General features: G+C 34.6%; 1 long non-coding RNA gene across 1 annotated transcript; it reads right to left on the bottom strand.

The window, feature by feature from the left end:
- Nucleotides 1–2,910: 2,910 nt before the first annotated feature.
- Nucleotides 2,911–6,529, bottom strand: LOC138306744 (uncharacterized). The gene is made up of 4 exons (XR_011205906.1): nt 6,447–6,529; nt 5,251–5,334; nt 4,081–4,164; nt 2,911–2,995 (listed from the first exon to the last, which is right to left on the bottom strand). It is a non-coding gene; the product is annotated as an uncharacterized lncRNA (long non-coding RNA).
- Nucleotides 6,530–20,586: the final 14,057 nt, after the last annotated feature.

Here is a 20,586-nt window from a genome sequence, read left to right on the forward strand (position 1 = left end):
TATTTTTATTAGCTCTAGTAAAGTGAGAAAGAATACGAAATAGTATAAATAAGAAGATTACAATCCAATGACAAAATGAAAATAAAAAATGAATTTTTCTCAACTTATGTCGAGGAAAAGACTAAATACAATAGTCTGTTGATCTTTTTGATAGAAATAAAATACCTAACACATGTTTTACTTAAAACAAAATTGTAAAACAATATAAAAACAATTTCGACAACTCTACTTTTGCACTATTTTCTGATTTTTTAAGAAAACAATAAGCGAGTTCAATGCAACCTGTTTTAGTTCGGCGATATATAGTAAGTTGATGAGCTTGAACTGGTGTTTTTTAAGGATAATTAAAATAATAAACTGGTTAAAACGATTGAGCTGTAACTAACATGTTTTCAATAGCTTGATAACATTTGTACTGTAAAGAGGTAAAGTAATTCTGCTAATGTCGCTGAATTCGGCCAGTTATGAAAATAACCTACTGAGAGTAATAAAACAAATAATCAATTTCCGATAAATACAATGAATAAGTCGTATACATATGTATCTATAGAAATATGTTTAGACACTAACTTTATTTACGTCAGCTCCTTTCTCAAGTACCAGTGTCAAGATGTCTTTGTCTCCTCCCCAAACCGCTGCCTTCACGACATTTCCCTAGAAACGGACAAGACATAATAAATAAAAAAAATGATTCACTGTCATGTAATTTTTTTTTTTAGAAACTAAAGCTCGTTGTGATATATGTCTCTAAATAACAATATATTAAACAATGCGGCTGGCTCAAAATAGACACAAAGAAGTATCGACGTTACGATTGTTCTAAAAATGTTGACGTAATCGTGCTCTAACACGTGGTTATTTTACATTAAAATTGTTACTTCTGGTATAACATACGAAACGGAAAACATATCGGTAAATCCGTAGACCGTTTTTCATTGTATGAAATCTAGATTATCCACGTAGATTTGGGGCCTCTAACCGCTAGAAACTTTTTTTTCGTGGTGGAAATAGTTTCTTAACCATCATTTTTTATTTTTTATTTTTTTGTCAGTTTTTATCTATATTTGGTAATTATTCCACATTCACTAACTTCCCACAGGCAGAGGGAGAGTAAACGATATTTGAAGAAAGGTTTAGCATTATAACAAGTATATAATAGTATTTTCATTAGCTTTAGTAAAGTGAGAAAGAAAACAAAAAAGTATAAATAAGGAGAATACAATCAAATTGCAAAATGAAAATAAAAAACGCATTTTCCCAACTTATGTCGAGGAAAACACTGAATTCAATAGTATGTTGATGTTTTTGATAAAAATAAAATACTTAACACATGTTTTACTTACAAACAAAATTGTGAAAAAAATATAAAAACAATTTCGACAACTCTACTTTTGCACTATTTTCTGATTTTTTTAAGAAAACAATAAGCGAGTACAATGCAACCTGTTTTAGTTCGGCGATATAAAGTAAGCTTATGAGCTTGAACTGGTGTTTTTTAAGGTTAATCAAAATAATAAACGGGTTAAAACGATTGAGCTGTAACTAACATGTTTTCAACAGCTTTATAACATTTGTACTGTTTTCGTTTTAAAGAGGTAAAGTAATTCTGCTAATGTCGCTGAATTCGGCCAGTTATGAAAATAACCTACTGAGAGTAATAAAACAAATAATTAATTTCCGACAAATACAATGAATAAGTCGTATACATATGTATCTATAAAAATATGTTTAGACACTAATTTTATTTACGCCAGCTCCTTTCTCAAGTACCAGTGTCAAGATGTCTTTGTCTCCTCCCCAAACCGCTGCCCTCCTCGACATTTCCCTAGAAACGGACAAGACATAATAAATCAAAAACATTGATTCCCTGTCATGTAAATGTTTTTTTTAGAAACAAAAGCTTGTTGTGATATATGTCTCTAAATAACAATATATTAAACAGTGTGGCTGGCTCAAAATAGACAAAAAGAAGTATCGACGTTATGATTGTTCTACAAATGTTGACGTAATCGTGCTCTTACACGTGGTTATTTTACATTAAAATTGTTACTTCTGGTATAACATACGAAACGGAAAACATATCGGTAAATCCGTAGACCGTTTTTCATTGTATGAAATCTAGATTATCCACGTAGATTGGGGGCCTCTAACCGCTAGAAACTTTTTTTCGTGGTGGAAATAGTTTCTTAACCATCATTTTTTATTGTTTATTTTTTTGTCAGTTTTTATCTATATTTGGTAATTATTTCACATTCACTAACTTCCCACAGGCAGAGGGAGAGTAAGCGGTATTGGATGAAAGGTTTAGCATTATAACAAGTATATGATAATGTTTTTATTAGCTCTAGTAAAGTGAGAAAGAAAACGAAATAGTATAAATAAGAAGAATACAATCCAATGCCAAAATGAAAATAAAGAATGCATTTTTCTCAACTTATGTCGAGCGAAAGACTGAATACAATAGTCTGTTGATGTTTTTGATAGAAATAGAATACCTAACACATGTTTTCCTTAGAAACAAAATTGTAAAACAATATAAAAACAATTTCGACAACTCTACTTTTGCACTATTTTCTGATTTTTTTAAGAAAACAATAAGCGAGTACAATGCAACCTGTTTTAGTTCGGCGATATAAAGTAAGCTTATGAGCTTGAACTGGTGTTTTTTAAGGTTAATCAAAATAATAAACGGGTTAAAACGATTGAGCTGTAACTAACATGTTTTCAACAGCTTGATAACATTTGTACTGTTTTCGTTTTAAAGAGGTAAAGTAATTCTGCTAATGTCGCTGAATTCGGCCAGTTATGAAAATAACCTACTGAGAGTAATAAAACAAATAATTAATTTCCGACAAATACAATGAATAAGTCGTATACATATGTATCTATAAAAATATGTTTAGACACTAACTTTATTTACGTCAGCTCCTTTCTCAAGTACCAGTGTCAAGATGTCTTTGTCTCCTCCCCAAACCGCTGCCTCCACGACATTTCCCTAGAAACGGATAAGACATAATAAATCAAAAACATTGATTCACTGTCATGTAAATTTTTTTTAGAAACTAAAGCTCGTTGTGATATATGTCTCTAAATAACAATATATTAAACAGTGTGGCTGGCTCAAAATAGACACAAAGAAGTATCGACGTTACGATTGTTCTACAAATGTTGACGTAATCGTGCTCTAACACGTGGTTATTTTACATTAAAATTGTTACTTCTGGTATAACATACGAAACGGAAAACATATCGGTAAATCCGTAGACCGTTTTTCATTGTATGAAATCTAGATTATCCACGTAGATTGGGGGCCTCTAACCGCTAGAAACTTTTTTTCGTGGTGGAAATAGTTTCTTAACCATCATTTTTTATTGTTTTTTTTTTTGTCAGTTTTTATCTATATTTGGTAATTATTCCACATTCACTAACTTCCCACAGGCAGAGGGAGAGTAAGCGGTATTGGATGAAAGGTTTAGCATTATAACAAGTATATGATAATGTTTTTATTAGCTCTAGTAAAGTGAGAAAGAAAACGAAATAGTATAAATAAGAAGAATACAATCCAATGCCAAAATGAAAATAAAGAATGCATTTTCTCAACTTATGTCGAGCGAAAGACTGAATACAATAGTCTGTTGATGTTTTTGATAGAAAATAGAATACCTAACACATGTTTTACTTAGAAACAAAATTGTAAAACAATATAAAAACAATTTCGACAACTCTACTTTTGCACTATTTTCTGATTTTTTTAAGAAAACAATAAGCGAGTACAATGCAACCTGTTTTAGTTCGGCGATATAAAGTAAGCTTATGAGCTTGAACTGGTGTTTTTTAAGGTTAATCAAAATAATAAACGGGTTAAAACGATTGAGCTGTAACTAACATGTTTTCAACAGCTTGATAACATTTGTACTGTTTTCGTTTTAAAGAGGTAAAGTAATTCTGCTAATGTCGCTGAATTCGGCCAGTTATGAAAATAACCTACTGAGAGTAATAAAACAAATAATTAATTTCCGACAAATACAATGAATAAAGTCGTATACATATGTATCTATAAAAATATGTTTAGACACTAACTTTATTTACGTCAGCTCCTTTCTCAAGTACCAGTGTCAAGATGTCTTTGTCTCCTCCCCAAACCGCTGCCTCCACGACATTTCCCTAGAAACGGATAAGACATAATAAATCAAAAACATTGATTCACTGTCATGTAAATTTTTTTTAGAAACTAAAGCTCGTTGTGATATATGTCTCTAAATAACAATATATTAAAAAGTGTGGCTGGCTCAAAATAGACACAAAGAAGTATCGACGTTACGATTGTTCTACAAATGTTGACGTAATCGTGCTCTAACACGTGGTTATTTTACATTAAAATTGTTACTTCTGGTATAACATACGAAACGGAAAACATATCGGTAAATCCGTAGACCGTTTTTCATTGTATGAAATCTAGATTATCCACGTAGATTGGGGGCCTCTAACCGCTAGAAACTTTTTTTCGTGGTGGAAATAGTTTCTTAACCATCATTTTTTATTGTTTATTTTTTTTGTCAGTTTTTATCTATATTTGGTAATTATTGCACATTCACTAACTTCCCATAGGCAGAGGGAGAGTAAGCGGTATTGGATGAAAGGTTTAGCATTATAACAAGTATATAATAATGTTTTTATTAGCTCTAGTAAAGTGAGAAAGAAAACGAAATAGTATAAATAAGAAGAATACAATCCAATGCCAAAATGAAAATAAAGAATGCATTTTCTCAACTTATGTCGAGGAAAAGACTGAATACAATAGTCTGTTGATGTTTTTGATAGAAATAGAATACCTAACACATGTTTTACTTAGAAAAAAAATTGTAAAACAATATAAAAACAATTTCGACAACTCTACTTTTGCACTATTTTCTGATTTTTTTAAGAAAACAATAATCGAGTACAATGCAACCTGTTTTAGTTCGGCGATATAAAGTAAGCTTATGAGCTTGAACTGGTGTTTTTTTAAGGTTAATTAAAAATAATAAACGGGTTAAACGATTGAGCTGTAACTAACATGTTTTCAACAGCTTGATAACATTTGTACTGTTTTCGTTTTAAAGAGGTAAAGTAATTCTGCTAATGTCGCTGAATTCGGCCAGTTATGAAAATTACCAACTGAGAGTAATAAAAACAAATAATTTATTTCCGGTCAACATAATGAATAAGTCGTACACATATATATCTATAGAAATATGTTTAGACACTAACTTTATTTACGTCAGCTCCTTTCTCAAGTAACAGTGTCAAGATGTCTTTGTCTCCTCTCTGAGCCGCTAACTCCACGACATTTCCCTAGAAACGGACATGACATAATAAATGAAAAATTTAATTCATTTTCATGTAAATATCCTTTTTTTAGAAACTAAAGCTCGTTGTGAAATATGGCTCTAAATAACAATATATTAAACAATGTGACTGGCTCAAAATAGACACAAAGAAGTATCGACGTTACGATTGTTCTACAATTGTTAACGTAATCGTGCTCTAACATGTGGTTATTTAACATTAAAATTGTTACTTCTGGTATAACATACGAAACGGAAAACATATCGGTATATCCGTAGACCGTTTTTCATTGTATGAAATCTAGATTATCCACGTAGATTGGGGGCCTCTAACCGCAAGAAACTTTTTTTCGTGGTGAAAATAGTTTCTTAACTATCATTTTTTATTGTTTTTATTTTTTGTCAGTTTTTATCTATATTTGGTAATTATTCCACATTCACTAACTAACACAGGTTTTTATTAACTCCCCACAGGCAGAGGGAGGGTAAACGATATTGGATGAAAGGTTTAGCAGTATAACAAGTATATATTAATGTTTTTATTAGCTCTAGTAAAGTGAGAAAGAAAACGAAATAGTATAAATAAGAAGAATACAATCCAATGCCAAAATGAAAATAAAGAATGCATTTTCTCAACTTATGTCGAGGAAAATACTGAATACAACAGTCTGTTGATGTTTTGATAGAAATAGAATACCTAACACATGTTTTACTTAGAAACAAAATTGTAAAAAACAATATAAAAACAATTTCGACAACTCTACTTTTGCACTATTTTCTGATTTTTTTTAAGAAAACAATAATCGAGTTCAATGCAACCTGTTTAAGTTCGGCGATATAAAGTAAGCTTATGAGCTTGAACGGGTGTTTTTTTAAGGTTAATTAAAATAATAAACGGGTTTAAAACGATTGAGCTGTAACTAACATGTTTTCAATAGCTTGATAACATTTGTACTGTTTTCGTTTTAAAGAGGTAAAGTAATTCTGCTAATGTCGCTGAATTTGGCCAGATCTAAAAATTACCTACTTAGAGTAACAAAACAAATAATTTATTTCCGATCAACATAATGAATAAGTCGTACACATGTGCATCTATAGAAAATATGTTTGGACACTAACTTTATTTACGTCAGCTCCTTTCTCAAGTAACAGTGTCAAGATGTCTTTGTTTCCTCTCTGAGCCGCTAACTCCACGACGTTTCCCTAGAAACGGACATGACATAATAAATGAAAAATATGATTCACTGTCATGTAAATATCTTTTTTTAGAAACTAAAGCTCGTTGTGATATATGTCTCTAAATAACAATATATAAAACAATGTGACTGGCTCAAAATAGACACAAAGAAGTATCGACGTTACGATTGTTCTACAAATGTTGACGTAATCGTGCTCTAACATGTGGTTATTTTACATTAAAATTGTTACTCCTGGTATAACATACGAAACGGAAAACATATCGGTAAATCCGTAGACCGTGTTTCATTGTATGAAATCTAGATTATCCACGTAGATTGGGGGCCTCTAACCACTAGAAACTTTTTTTCGTGGTGGAAATAGTTTCTTAACCATCATTTGTTATTGTTTATTTTTTGTCAGTTTTTATCTATATTTGGTAATTATTCCACATTCACTTCCCACAGGCAGAGGGAGAGTAAGCGGTATTGGATGAAAGGTTAAGCATTATAACAAGTATGTAATAATGTTTTTATTAGCTCTAGTAAAGTGAGAAAGAAAACGAAATAGTATAAATAAGAAGAATACAATCCAATGCCAAAATGAAAATAAAGAATGCATTTTCTCAACTTATGTCGAGGAAAAGACTGAATACAATAGTATGTTGATGTTTTGATAGAAATAGAATACCTAACACATGTTTTACTTAGAAACAAAATTGTAAAACAATATAAAAAGAATTTCGACAACTCTACTTTTGCACTATTTTCTGATTTTTTTTAAGAAAACAATAATCGAGTTCAATGCAACCTGTTTTAGTTCGGCGATATAAAGTAAGCTTATGAGCTTGAACGGGTGTTTTTTAAGGTTAATTAAAATAATAAACGGGTTAAAACGATTGAGCTGTAACTAACATGTTTTCTATAGCTTGATAACATTTGTACTGTTTTCGTTTTAAAAACTCGTCTAAGTTACTCACTCATGATGTTTGTATATGTAATATTTCCATATGCAATCGAGTAATAACAAGCTAGTTCTCGACTGAAATGAATACTTCATCACATAATCCACAATAAGTTTGGCAGACGACTACCTTGTTCTAGGTCTGCTTCTCCCAAAAATTATATCCGAGTAGAAACAATATTAGACCAAATGTCAAATTGTATGCATGAAAGGTAACAACATTTTCCTCCACAAGTTGTAAGATTGAATTATCTTTACATAAGAAGAAAAAAATTGGATAAAGCAACAAACTTCTACTTCGCTGAATATCAAGGAATCTCAAAAGAAGAAAGAAGTACTAAGAGCACAGAAGCGACACCATAATGTATATAGATCCTGACCAGAACCAGCAGGGTTACCGAGCTCAGATTACAATCTTAGTCACTAATACGAACAATTCGGAGTTGTTTCAAACGAATCAACGTGAATGAGACTTCAGATTTCATGTGTGAAACTAGAGAGTCCGGGAAACATGAAGGTGTCACATATAAATGTCAGATCAGAAAACGTAGAGGTATACAGAGGTACATATAATATCTTCAATATTTGTAGATATCAGAATTCATAATTGTGATGCTTTCGGAGATCGTCTTCTAAAGAAAGCATACCCGAACTGTATGAAGAAGGTGGAATCCCCTAAAAGGATAAATGCACAAGACAAGATTTAGTCTATCGACTTAACTACCCCCATCCCCCACTCCACCCCCACCCCTAAAAAATACATAATAAAATAAGTGAATAAATAAAGGCACGAACAGAAATATATTTAACGTTTTAGTAGTGCATCTGAATATGTCATAGTTGTAGCAATCTATATAAGGTCATGAAGAAATACGATGTTATGAGGAAACGATACAAATGTAAATGCCAAGTAAGAGAAAGGGATATAGAAATGAAAACAGACGTCTTGCAGCTACGATGACATGAAATTTAGCTATTTGCCCTGATTTCAGAGTTCAAAATTACATAATTATATGTAAATATTGAGTTTTCATATTAAAAATATCCTTCAAAGGTTTGGTTATAGAATGTATACTTTATATGCAAAATAAAATACCAGTCTTCATCTGATATTCAATATGATCATTGTTTTTGTAGTGCGATTTTCTGAGGGCAATGGTTTATCTAAATACACATAAATTCAGTACAGTGTTATATTCAGCATCCCAAACAGCATTAAGTTGCTTGATACTAGCAACTTGTCAAAACAGTTGATGTTTTATAGGGTAGGTAAACCTCTATAACTACCGACGTCATAAAATAGCATAACAGTGCATACAATGTATTCCTACAATTACATATCCATATGTGGGTAATAGTTTCCATAGCAAACAGGAAGAAGATAATAAAAATACTATTTTAAGTGTCCTCGCCCCCTTATATGCGAAAATGAGCTAATGCTGATAGCTGTCTTAAAAAGTGCATATATTTCGAAAATAAAACAGAATACTACTTGTCTTTTGATACTTTCTTTTCTACAATCATAAGGTACATGCATATGGAAGGAGACCTTTGCATCAGAAACTGAAGTAAACGGGATATTTTAATAACCTTTATTTCTATGGTAGTATTTCATACAAATAATGTTAGATGTAACCCGTACTAAATCAAAATTGCGATCGTAAAATAAGCACCGCTTTCTACCTCCGGCTCACTAAGCTTGCGATTTATCGATCAACAATTATTATTACAATCTGGCCGTCCGGCCAATCTTTCATTTTGCTTTTCGTTTGCGGCATGAAACTTTGCATCTGGCTTCTGTTGGACATAAGGTTTCAGAAAAAATGGACCCTAAAATCACGGCTCCTGGCGGCCGCCATATTGGTTTTCAAAATGGCAGCCAAAAACCACCTTGTGCTACCCATATTTCACGTTCTATACCAGCTAGACTCAAGCTTAAAACGACTACACCCATATGAGCATACTAAGGAACATACTGGTAGTGTTAAACTTCATGTAGAGCGCAATTTTGTATTTCAAGAAGGTCACCAACTTTGCAATCTATAGCATTATATAAGATACATTATTGGCAAATCTCAATTTAAGCAAATAAAGTAAGACTATCTATACTTTTGAAATGTTTGACACATAAATAATTTGCTTCTTAAATTAATTTCAAAATGGCCGCCATTTTAACATCCAAGTTGTTTCCGTATTTCATTCTGTATGTGATCGAGCAAAAAAAAAAAAAAACCAAGTTAACACTCTTAAACATCTACACCTATGTTATTAATACGTATTATTATTAATACTAAGGATCATTCTGGCAGTGGTAAACTTCATGTAGAAAGACCGCCATTTTATATTCCAAGACGGCTGCAAAATTTACTACATGTACCTATAAAGTATATATATAATGATAATATATTAATTGGCTAAGCTGACTTTAAGCAAATAAAATATCTGCATATATGGTGAGTATTTATATTTTGTAGCGTTTGATACACAATAATTCGATTCTTATTTGAATTTCAAAATTGCCATTAATTTGAAATTCAAAATGTCCGGCAACATTATATGAGAGATGCATATATTAACCAAAACGTCTGATCATTTCTATATTATTTCTTCTAAACTTGGGTCTCAAATATTATTAACTTCTGTAAATATTACACTAAGCATTAATCTCTGAACCAATTGTAATATATAAATTCAATGCAAACGTTGATTTCCATAACGCGAGTCGTTTATCACTCCCGATATCGTCCTTATAAACACACCGTGGTTGACCTTACCTACGGCTATTAGTCATTTTTTAACCATTTCATCCTTTTGGACAGGTAGCCGACCTTTAACTCTTTCAGTCTGTAGCTGCTAAGAAAACATTGATTTCTTATTATTCATGATAATTATAGTCCTAGAATAAAATTTAACGATGACAATGTTTGTCATTCAGGTAAGAACATGTTCGTATTAAATTAGAAAAAAAAATCACAAATGATCTTTATGTATACTTAATACCGTCTTCAAATACAAGTAGTGCCTTAACCTTATCAAAGATACTGTGTAGACTCGAAAATGCCATTTGGAAGACAGATATGATATCGGATAAACTGTAGAGAGCGGCAAGATACTATTTCTAAACAACAAAATCCAATTAACAAGAATAATAAGAGTCTTAATGACGGCTAACGAATATAATCGTTCGTTATAGCAAGAAGGCATTAACGGCTTCAACTGGATTATTATGACTGCAACTATTTAATGCATATGGATAATACCACATCATTATCCCTGACCACAACAAGAGAATTGTCAGAAAAATTTATAAACGAAATCCATTTGACAGGCATCCGAGAGATCCACCTATATATCAGACCTGCAAGCAGAAGTACCAAATTTAAGGATAGTATTGCATAACCACGTTCATACCCAGGGAAATTCGTTCCCAATAAATTGTATGTGGATTCAGTGGAAGATCTTCCCTTTATAGTTGATAATCAGATAGAATATCAGGGAAATTGGTTCGATATAATCCTGAACGACTCGAACTCATCAAGAGACATCACTTAAAGAGAGGTTTTCTTCGTCTGACATGACCACTTATGGTACGTCTATCAATTTGACAGTAGTGACACTAGAATTAAACACAAACAAGTCCTTGTGAAAATAGTAAAGAATACCTTTATGTCAATGCTTTACAAATGTTAGCTGAACCTCCGAGCAATAGCTGACAATCCCATTACTAGCTTATGAGGAAAAAAAATTGGCGAAGGCAAGACAGATGATAGTGGAAAAGGTATTCTACCATTTTCGCGCTTCGAGCTTCTCCGAATGCCGCCGAAGCGTCCCCGAAGTCAGATGTAGGCAACTTCTGTGCACACCGATTCCGTAAACCTTTTCTTCGGTGATAGTGTTGAATTAAGCACATAGATAAAACGATATGATAGCAGTGCAGCATATGCAAAAAATCAACCTAAAACACATAGCCACCCTCAGTAGAACATGCATACGGCACCGTGGACTGGGTGAAAATAAATCGCAGCGATAGAGACAGGAGAAAAATAAGCCTTCAAAGAGAAAGTATGTATGGTCATTAAAAATGCAAACTACTATGCAAAAAAATAGATAGTGCGTGCTACTGATTGTACTGCAGGAACTCTTGCGCGTGCTGCAACCCTACAAAGAAAGCCCAGAGATGGTGCTGAGTAAATTGGTATTTTGAAAAGAGAAAAGACAAAGAATCCGTAGCCACTAAATGGATGACAGGCGTCTATATGATCTGGAGAAGGAATACATGTATACACATGAGAAATAAGGTTAATTGTTTTCTCAGACACGATAGTCAAATGTTTCCCGATGTTCTCACCTGGTCACATCAGACGTTGTTATAGATGGATTGACTGTTCAATATGAGTTAGGATTTGAAAGGGGGAATAAGAAGTATAAAGGGTTGGTAAAAGATATAAATACACTAGAATGCAGGAATGGGTGTTCATTTTTCCTGCGTGCTCAACTGAAAAGTTATTTCAAGTATTGGAAGTCAAGGGCAGCGAAAAGAAATCAGCGGTAAATCTACCTTCATAACAGGAGAGAAGTCGCCCGATTGATCGCAGTAGAAGTGACAAGGTATAGATGTTATCCGCAGATGGGCAGTGATTTGACCAATCGCAGTTGACTTGCGACTTTGAAGATTTTCCAGTTGAGGAGTCGACAAAACCCATGAAATATTATCCAATGATGACGACTGTAGAGCTGCAATTATGTAACAACTATAAAGAGTGTTGACTTGATTTTTTGCTCATTCACCTACAGAGTGAAATACTGTTTAATGGGCAAAAATAGTACATCGCCCCCTTGTTTTATCAAGTGAAAACCTAAGCGTCCGACTGGACAAAGCAGCCGATCATTCTCCTTCGACTCAATAGATATTGTGAATCTTTACCAAAAAGGCAGGATCAGTGAGTAGGGTAACAGAGCTATATCTGGCTCAACGAAGCACGAAAAGTGAATAGATGGATATCGCTCGTCCTGCGGCCTGAGGCAAAAGCAAGCAGGAAGTCAAAAGTAAAAACCTTAATGGAGACCGATACCAAAGCTCCTAAGGAGCCCCTTTCAGTAACACAACTGCTAGACTCCACTGTGGAGCTTACTGCCGTACCCTAGGCCTGTCCAGACTGAACCACCTAATCAAGGCAGAAAAAGAGTTGGAAGACCCTAACTCCGGTCCACCATGAGAAAATAGCCATGCGATAGCCTACAATAGTACTAGAGTCAAGTTTGCGTTCCCTAAACAAATAGAGAAGGGAATCCGCAATCAGCTGGGCAGAGGCCTTGACCTGATCAACCTACCTGTCGATACACCAATCACAGACGATCCTCCGTGACTGTTAGACGGTAGGTGAGGAAGAGTTATTAATTGGGAGATGCGAGCTGACACGTCTTAAGAAAAGCCTGACTGAGCAAGGCCTCCTGATATAGCTTCCACGCTCTTGAATGGATCTTCCGGGAAAGAGGCTGGCGCAGGAGATTGGTTCTGAGTAGGAAAACCAGAGAAATATCCACCAACAGAAACGACAAGAGCTCCGGAAACCGGGATTGTCTCGGTCACAGGGGCGCTATCAGAAGGACGGGGAAATGATGCTCCCGAAACTTCTATTAGAACACTGCCCACCAGGTTGGATGGAGGAAATGCATAAGCATGTATCCCCTCCCAATCTAGAGCTAGAGCGTCAACAGCCCAAGTCATTTGGTCTGGTACCGGAGAGAGACAAAAGTGGACAATTAGTGGCGAAGTGGCCACTCTATAAACGTCTATATGAGGTCTGTTCCACACCTAGCAAATGCCCTTGAAGATCGAGAGATTTAGCTGCCTTTCTGTCACAACCGGCTTGCGGCGCCTGGAAAGAGTATCCGCCAGAACATTCAACCTGTCTGGAAGATGCTTGACTAAGAGAGTCAACCTCATTTCCTGACAAAAGAGAAGAACACGAATGACGAGGGCACAAAGGACGTGGGACTTTGCTCCCACCCTTAATCTCCATATACGCGACAACTGTAGACCTGATCCCCAGACCACTCCTCCGACTGGCAATGGCCATCGAGGTAAGCCCCCAACCTGTCATCTGTCATCGCTCCAACGATTCCTAGACTCGGTGGAGTATGAGGGAATCGTCGAAATAGATGTGTACATTTATTTTCCTGGAGTGATGAAATCCTACGCCAACCTGCAGCAGTTTGATGAAAACCAAAGTAACAGTCGTGATACCGAAAGGATTTAGTTTTGTAGTAATTATATAATGAGCTGTGCTATACCATCGTGTCTTCAGGACAGAAAAAACAAGGATAATAATTCGAACACGGTGGTACGTTTCGTTCTGGCATGAGCCGAAATTTTATAAAAAAATCTATGTTTCCAGTTGAGCTGTGCTATACCATCGTGTCTTCAGGACAGAAAAAACAAGGATAATAATTCGAACACGGTGGTACGTTTCGTTCTGGCATGAGCCGAAATTTTAAAAAAATCTATGTTTCCAGTTGTTTACTAAAAGAGAGTGGATTATTACGGTTCTAGCCACGTTCTACCCCTGGGTAGCTTGTTCGAATCTACATGGGCAGTTGCCAGGTATTGACTACTGGCGGTGTTTTTCTCCGGGAACTCCGTCTTTCCTCCACCAATAAACCTGACACATCCTTACATGACCCTGGCTGTTAAGAAATGTAATTGTAGTTTGGAACTGTCTGAATCATAGATCAGGAAATATGTAATTTATGTAATAATAATGATGAGATTTTTTTCTCTATGAGTAGTGTTGGGAGGGGGGATGTCCACGATTCTTCAGCTAAAAAACATAAAATCCTTTTAAAATACACATATGTTTACACAAGGGTAAGTGCAATTTGAAATGACCATCAATTGTTTTACTTGTAATGAAATTTATGACATTTATCGATATTGTAGGAAAAAAAATTGCATTGTTTGCAATTTAATGGTATTAATGCATTGGTTCAATCATATCAAAAAATGTGTTTATTTGCCTCTGTGTGTTGTCTGGTTCGCTATCTATACGCGTATATATAAATGTGTCCTTTTGGCCATTTTTGATGAATTTTAATGGGGGGTTCCCTCTCTTTTTCCAACCTCATTGATGCGATCTATCTTTTTATAGTACACATATGTTTACACAAGGGTTGGTTCAATTCGAAATGACTGTTACAAGGTGATTTGTCCATCAATTTTTTTACTTGTGATAAAAATTATGACATTTATCGATTTTTTAGGGAAAAAAAGCTGAAAATTTCATTGTTTTCCCGTCATTTCACAAAAAATGAGAAGACGTAACGTCATTATTATGATTTAATCGTATTCAGCATGTTTCAATCATATAAAAAAATGTGTTTATTTGCCTCTGAATGTTGTCTGGTTCTCTATCTATGCGCATATATGCGAATGTGTCATTTTGGCCATTTTTGATACCTGAAATCCAAGATGGCCGCCATATGACCCCCATGGGACATTAGTTGTCAATGGCAACAAGCATAAAATGAAACTAGACATCATCATACCGGTCCTAAAAAACCTTCGAAAAACTGCCAGAGGGGTACATGGGAACCTATTTCTCCTCTCCCACTATTTGCATACACGTATATTTCCAAACATAAGTATTAGTAAATGGCATGTTTCCCAATCGCACGATCGGTCCAGTACTAAAACATTTTATAATGATGATCAGTATACATATTATATATATTCGAGCTTCTCAAAATTGCGCGTGACGTAGTCAATCTTTCGAGGATTAAAGTTGAGTAACCTTTGGTTGAAATCACGGATTTATACTTTTAACGCGTTAAATGCTATACACTTTCCAAGCGTTAACATTTAACGCGTTAAACACTTTTTTTAAGTTTAACGCGTTTAATATTACAATTGTATTGTTAACGCGTTAAAGTTTTAAAAAAAATAAGCTAACCAATCAGAGACGTCGTTTCATGAGTTCGCTTGATCAACAATCAGCAGCAGACCACCGATAATAAAATTTGCCATCTTGGTGGACATATTATATGATTCTGACAAAAACGTACTCTAAATTGAAATATATTTTATTGTTTGTTTATAGTGAAAAGAAACCAGACATCATGTGTCATTAAGATTCAAATCAAAATCACGATATCTAAATGTATATTTAGCTTTCCTTGAACCAACTTGAGCTACGAAAAATGTCCTAGTTGGTCCAAGTTTCCTGAAACAATTAAAATGCGTTCCGCGGTATTCCAAAATAACTTATTTTCACCATTATCAATCTCTATCTCATTTCACAATCTAATTTTTGTTTCAGAATCATTCGATTTTGGTTCTATCAGTTTTTAAATCATTACAAGGCCAATAAATCATCAAACGAGAGACGAAAAGCGAAACCAAAACGCTCTTAACCACGTTTCTAACCACTGAACAAATTGCCAAAATCAATAAAATTGACTTTAGTGTAGCCAATTTTTTCTCTGTTGAAAAAAATAGTTTCATTTCGGGTGTACAAAGAAAATAATGCTAGAATGACGCATCGTTGGAAACCCATGAGCCATCGATATATTTTTTTCTATTCACAAGCGAAAAGCAGTTCTCTGTGTGCTAACTAACGACGTTTCTGATTGGTTGTCAAGCTTAACGCGTTAAATGTTAACGTAATAAAATATTTATTGACGTGATAAAAAAACACGTTAAATTATCTTGTTTCTGACATGAACGGCCTTTCATATTGTAATTTCAATCACCACAGACTGTAAATATTACAAGTTGAAATTTCAAACAAGCCTTTCAACATGCTGAAATGAGGTGCATGTAGGTGTTTACAAATCGTCATAGACAGAGTTGGTTTATTAGATATATTTGCCATTAGTCCAAGATTTTGTCAGTTTATTAAAAAAATCTCAAAAAAATATATTTTTAATAGTATGCATGATCTATCACTTACCATGTTCGGGTCTGCACCTTTTTCCAACAACTTCTTAACTCTTTGCTTGTCATTATTCCTGATAGCTTCTAATAGTTCTCTGTAAGTCTGAGAAAACAAACAATTGCCATTAGATATATATTTCTTATTAATATTAATAGCATAATTATATTTGTTTCTGTGTATGAAGAAAGTGTGTCGGATTCATTAACAAAATGGCAAGAATTAAATCATTGTGCTTATTCATCCACAGAACATATTCGCTATCCATACATTAACTAACAGCTTCACAATGCCGATATAGAAATAAAAAAAAATAACTATTCCCATGGTGAGTAAGTTGTACATAGCTATTTAATCACGAATAACCCGATATATCAGCATTTGATGACTGGTTAAAACAAATGGATTATGAAATGCCTCGATTCCACTACTGGTTGTTAATATTTAAGCTTGAGATGACAGGTTTGGTCTATATGAAAACCACGCGAAAAGAAAATATATAATTATATGAAGATATTTTTCCTTAGGGTCTTTGCGCTCAACTATTACAATTATGGCTGATTGATCTCTCACGCATGTCATATGGTTACCTTTTCGGACACTAGAGTTTCGGTCCAGGAACGTTAATGCCCCAAAACAAAAAAAAAGTTCATCGATCACGCACATAAACTTAACAATGTTAGATCAAAATCGAAGAAGGTAGGTTGATTTACCGATGAACCCTGTCGCGATTCGCAAATTATGGCAGACCCCGCGATGGCGAGGTGAATGATTCCACCAAGGTGTCCCGGTTCTCAGTGAAAATAGTGAGAATGGCCCTGAGCACGAACAAAATACCTAGCTTTCAGAAATCATGCATGAAGTCCTTTGTCGTTGTGACGGAATATATTTGGAATCCTTTCTAGAACGACAAGCAATATGTAATGTTTCCTTTCAAAAGATTAACGTCTATATCGGTAAAGTAAAAAAATCAAAACAGTCAAGAAAATAGAGAGCGACCAACTTTTACAAAGACATATTGATGGATCGAAAGTGTCGATTTTTATCCATATAGTAAAATTCTACTAACCATTTACTTAAACACCAACACGCCATATCAAAAGACTAATCCAGTATATCTCATCTCAAGAGCGATTGTGTATAAAATCTACTTCGGTTATGTGACCTCGATAACGTTAATTTTTGTTCATGAGAATCATGGATATCCCCATCATTGAATACAGGGACATACACCAGTGTAAGTAATCCGACTTGCCGATGAAGTATATGTAGAACCACTGTCTAACACAACCGACGAGTGCCGTGAAGGTATTAATACTGTGGTCCTAGAATAAGCAGCTGTTGTGAATATGTTGCGACCTGGTGTCATCTTTGATGTCTGCGTGGTCATACCTTAGGTAGAAATTCAGCTGGGTGAGTGTGACAGAGTCGATGTTGTATGAGATATCTGTCTTGATTATAGTCTGAAAGGAAATACAGTACTAGGCACAAAGGTGGTGAAGAAATTCGTCGACGTGAAAAAGCTGATTTTTTTAGACGAAAATTAGTCTGAGATGTTTGAATTCTTATTGAACGAACTTCAATATGTCCATATATGACAGAAAATAACTTGAGACCACTTTAAAACAAATTGTATTGTACAAATCATTACGGATTGACACATCTTGATTGGAACTTTGTACACAAGAGGAATGAAATGATTGATATGCAATGGTTTTCTAATGTTTATTGTTGCAGTGTAATACATTTTGTCCATAACCCCTTCGACTCGATTCCATGGATATGATCCTATTAGCGTACATTTTTTGCTTTTCTATAATTTCGATTGAGGTTTCCATGATAGCATTTTTACCAAAACAAATCAATGGTTCGTTACCAATTCTGACAGACACGTCCTAAAGTTTTTTTATATTATTGGTAACCATGGTAACAATAATAAAACTTAATTGAAATTATGACATTCCTTCATTATATACAGTCATTCATTTCATTTTTATGTTGATAAGTGGACACCTTTATCATTTTTATTAGCCAAAGATTTATAAATGTAAGAAACTTTAACTTTATTATAAAGATCTTGAGGGGTTGGGCATTCCCCTATTGCGGGATCCTTCTTGGTGACAAAGCCTATTTGTTTCCTCCTCCAGGGATCCGGAAACTTCCCTTTTAGAGACTAAAGAGCGCAGTCGAGGAGGTATCTATGGCAGACTGCACAAACAGCTGCTTCTATTCAAGAATATTTCTGGTCCGCAAGAAGTCCGGAGCTAGACGTTCAATCATATATCTGTGTGACTTCAACGTTGATTCTCCTAACTTCAAAACGGAGACTCCATCCGTTTTCCGGCATAGCTTTAATGTGGGCCACTTCAGTAGGAAGCCTATTTCCAAAATTGTCATCAAGAGGTCGGCACAACAAGCCGTCATGCCATACGCACTTATACTGAGAAATCATGTACTTATGCTTTTAGATACTTGTATGTATAGTGGGTTATGTTAAAATATCTTTTCACTGTTGTAATCCCTTCTCTTTCATATAATAAATAAATTGTCTATAGAGTGGCACCTAGGAAAACATAATTAAGAAGATCCAGTTTCCAAGAATAGGGGATTAATTCATTAACCATTTGTATTCTGCACCATGCTAGTGTAACATCATTCCAAAACTTATTTGTAATTTTCTTTGCTATTTCTTCAAGTTTCTCTCGGTCCATTAAGTTCCACATCCGTTCATCCTCTCCAACTTATTTAAATATTTTCTTGGCTAGAGATTGCCAATCCCCACTTTTCAGTATTATATTTTTTTTTAATTCACTTAATTAAGTGAACAGTTGGGTCAAGGATGGACTAAAGTCGGTTAAAAACTGGTGTGAATGTATCCAGTATAATTTCTTTATGAAATGGAATAGAATAAAATATCTCGTCAAAATCTGTCTGCGTACGGAAGAAATTAATGTTTCAAAGTATGGGAATTTCTAAATACGTTCCTCACCGGTCACTTCAACTATGCCATGTCCGTGGTTTACATTTCACACACTAGCCTCGTTTTTCAATGCTTCCTACAAGAAACTTTTCGAAGTTTTACTTTAATGGTCAGTAATCTCAGACTCAGAATGAAGGATAATTTTAAGCTTGATCCCTAGACTTGACCGTCGGGTATATTAATATTGTGAGAACTTTTGGAAGGAAGCAATGAATCGCATTTAGGACGGGTTTTTCTTTTTCCACCGAATATTCACTTTAAATAATCCTTAAATCCAACCCTCCTCTTATAATCCAGAAAATCAGAGTGTTACCCGTTGGCATGGTAAATTTGTTTGTTATGGGTGCTGATTTGTTATAGAATTTAAAAAGTGATTTCGATAATGCAGTTGTAAAAATACACTTATTCATAATCTGGAAATAAAACAAAGAAATATGTCAAGAAACCTGTCATTTCTTATTTGGCTAGGATTTCCATCTAAATTTACTACATGAAATAGCTACCTCCATATTCTCCTTATCCCTTTTTCTGAATTGAACTACATTTTTGAACACTACAGGTAGGGCGTTCCCCCCCCACCGAATTGTAACCTGCCCTGCCCCAATTGGACAATTGATCGTTGAAGGCCGACTTAAATTTAGAATCTAAGATATTTTATTTTAATTCCTTACTGACTTTGTTCTTCCCAATTTCTCTCTCTTATTGATAACGCTATCACATACTTGGCGTTTTGTGGAGCGCTCGCAACCGTTGTGAGGTTAGGTTCTGGGCTTCTGTCACCTAACCGAGACACCCGACCAAAGTCTTATAGAATAGTAGTCCGTGCTCTGCATTAGCGCTCAGCATACAGGGAACTAGGAACGACTCTGGTTCAAACCGGTTGATAGTATAATGTGACAGGGTTGCGGGTATGTGGCCTCTGTTGTCTTCTAGCGGCGCATGCACGAACATTACCGCTTGCTCTCCAAAACAATTCACCTCCTTTGCAGCAAAAACTGTACACGCTACATCCCCACATACATGGGAGGCTTGTCCTTACAATGTCGGTTGGCTGCTAGTAGGTCGTTAATTAATCAAACAAAACAAACATAAGCATCACAAACAAGTGACTTTGTGATATAGCTTGGCATAAAAAAATGTTGTTGCTTTGGAATTCTGAAATTGTTTGTGGCTTATCAAGTTATTGTTTAATTCTCTCCAACTGGATTGT

Source organism: Argopecten irradians, chromosome 13 (genome assembly GCF_041381155.1).
Source record: "Argopecten irradians isolate NY chromosome 13, Ai_NY, whole genome shotgun sequence".
In the NCBI taxonomy this organism is placed as follows: domain Eukaryota; kingdom Metazoa; phylum Mollusca; class Bivalvia; order Pectinida; family Pectinidae; genus Argopecten; species Argopecten irradians.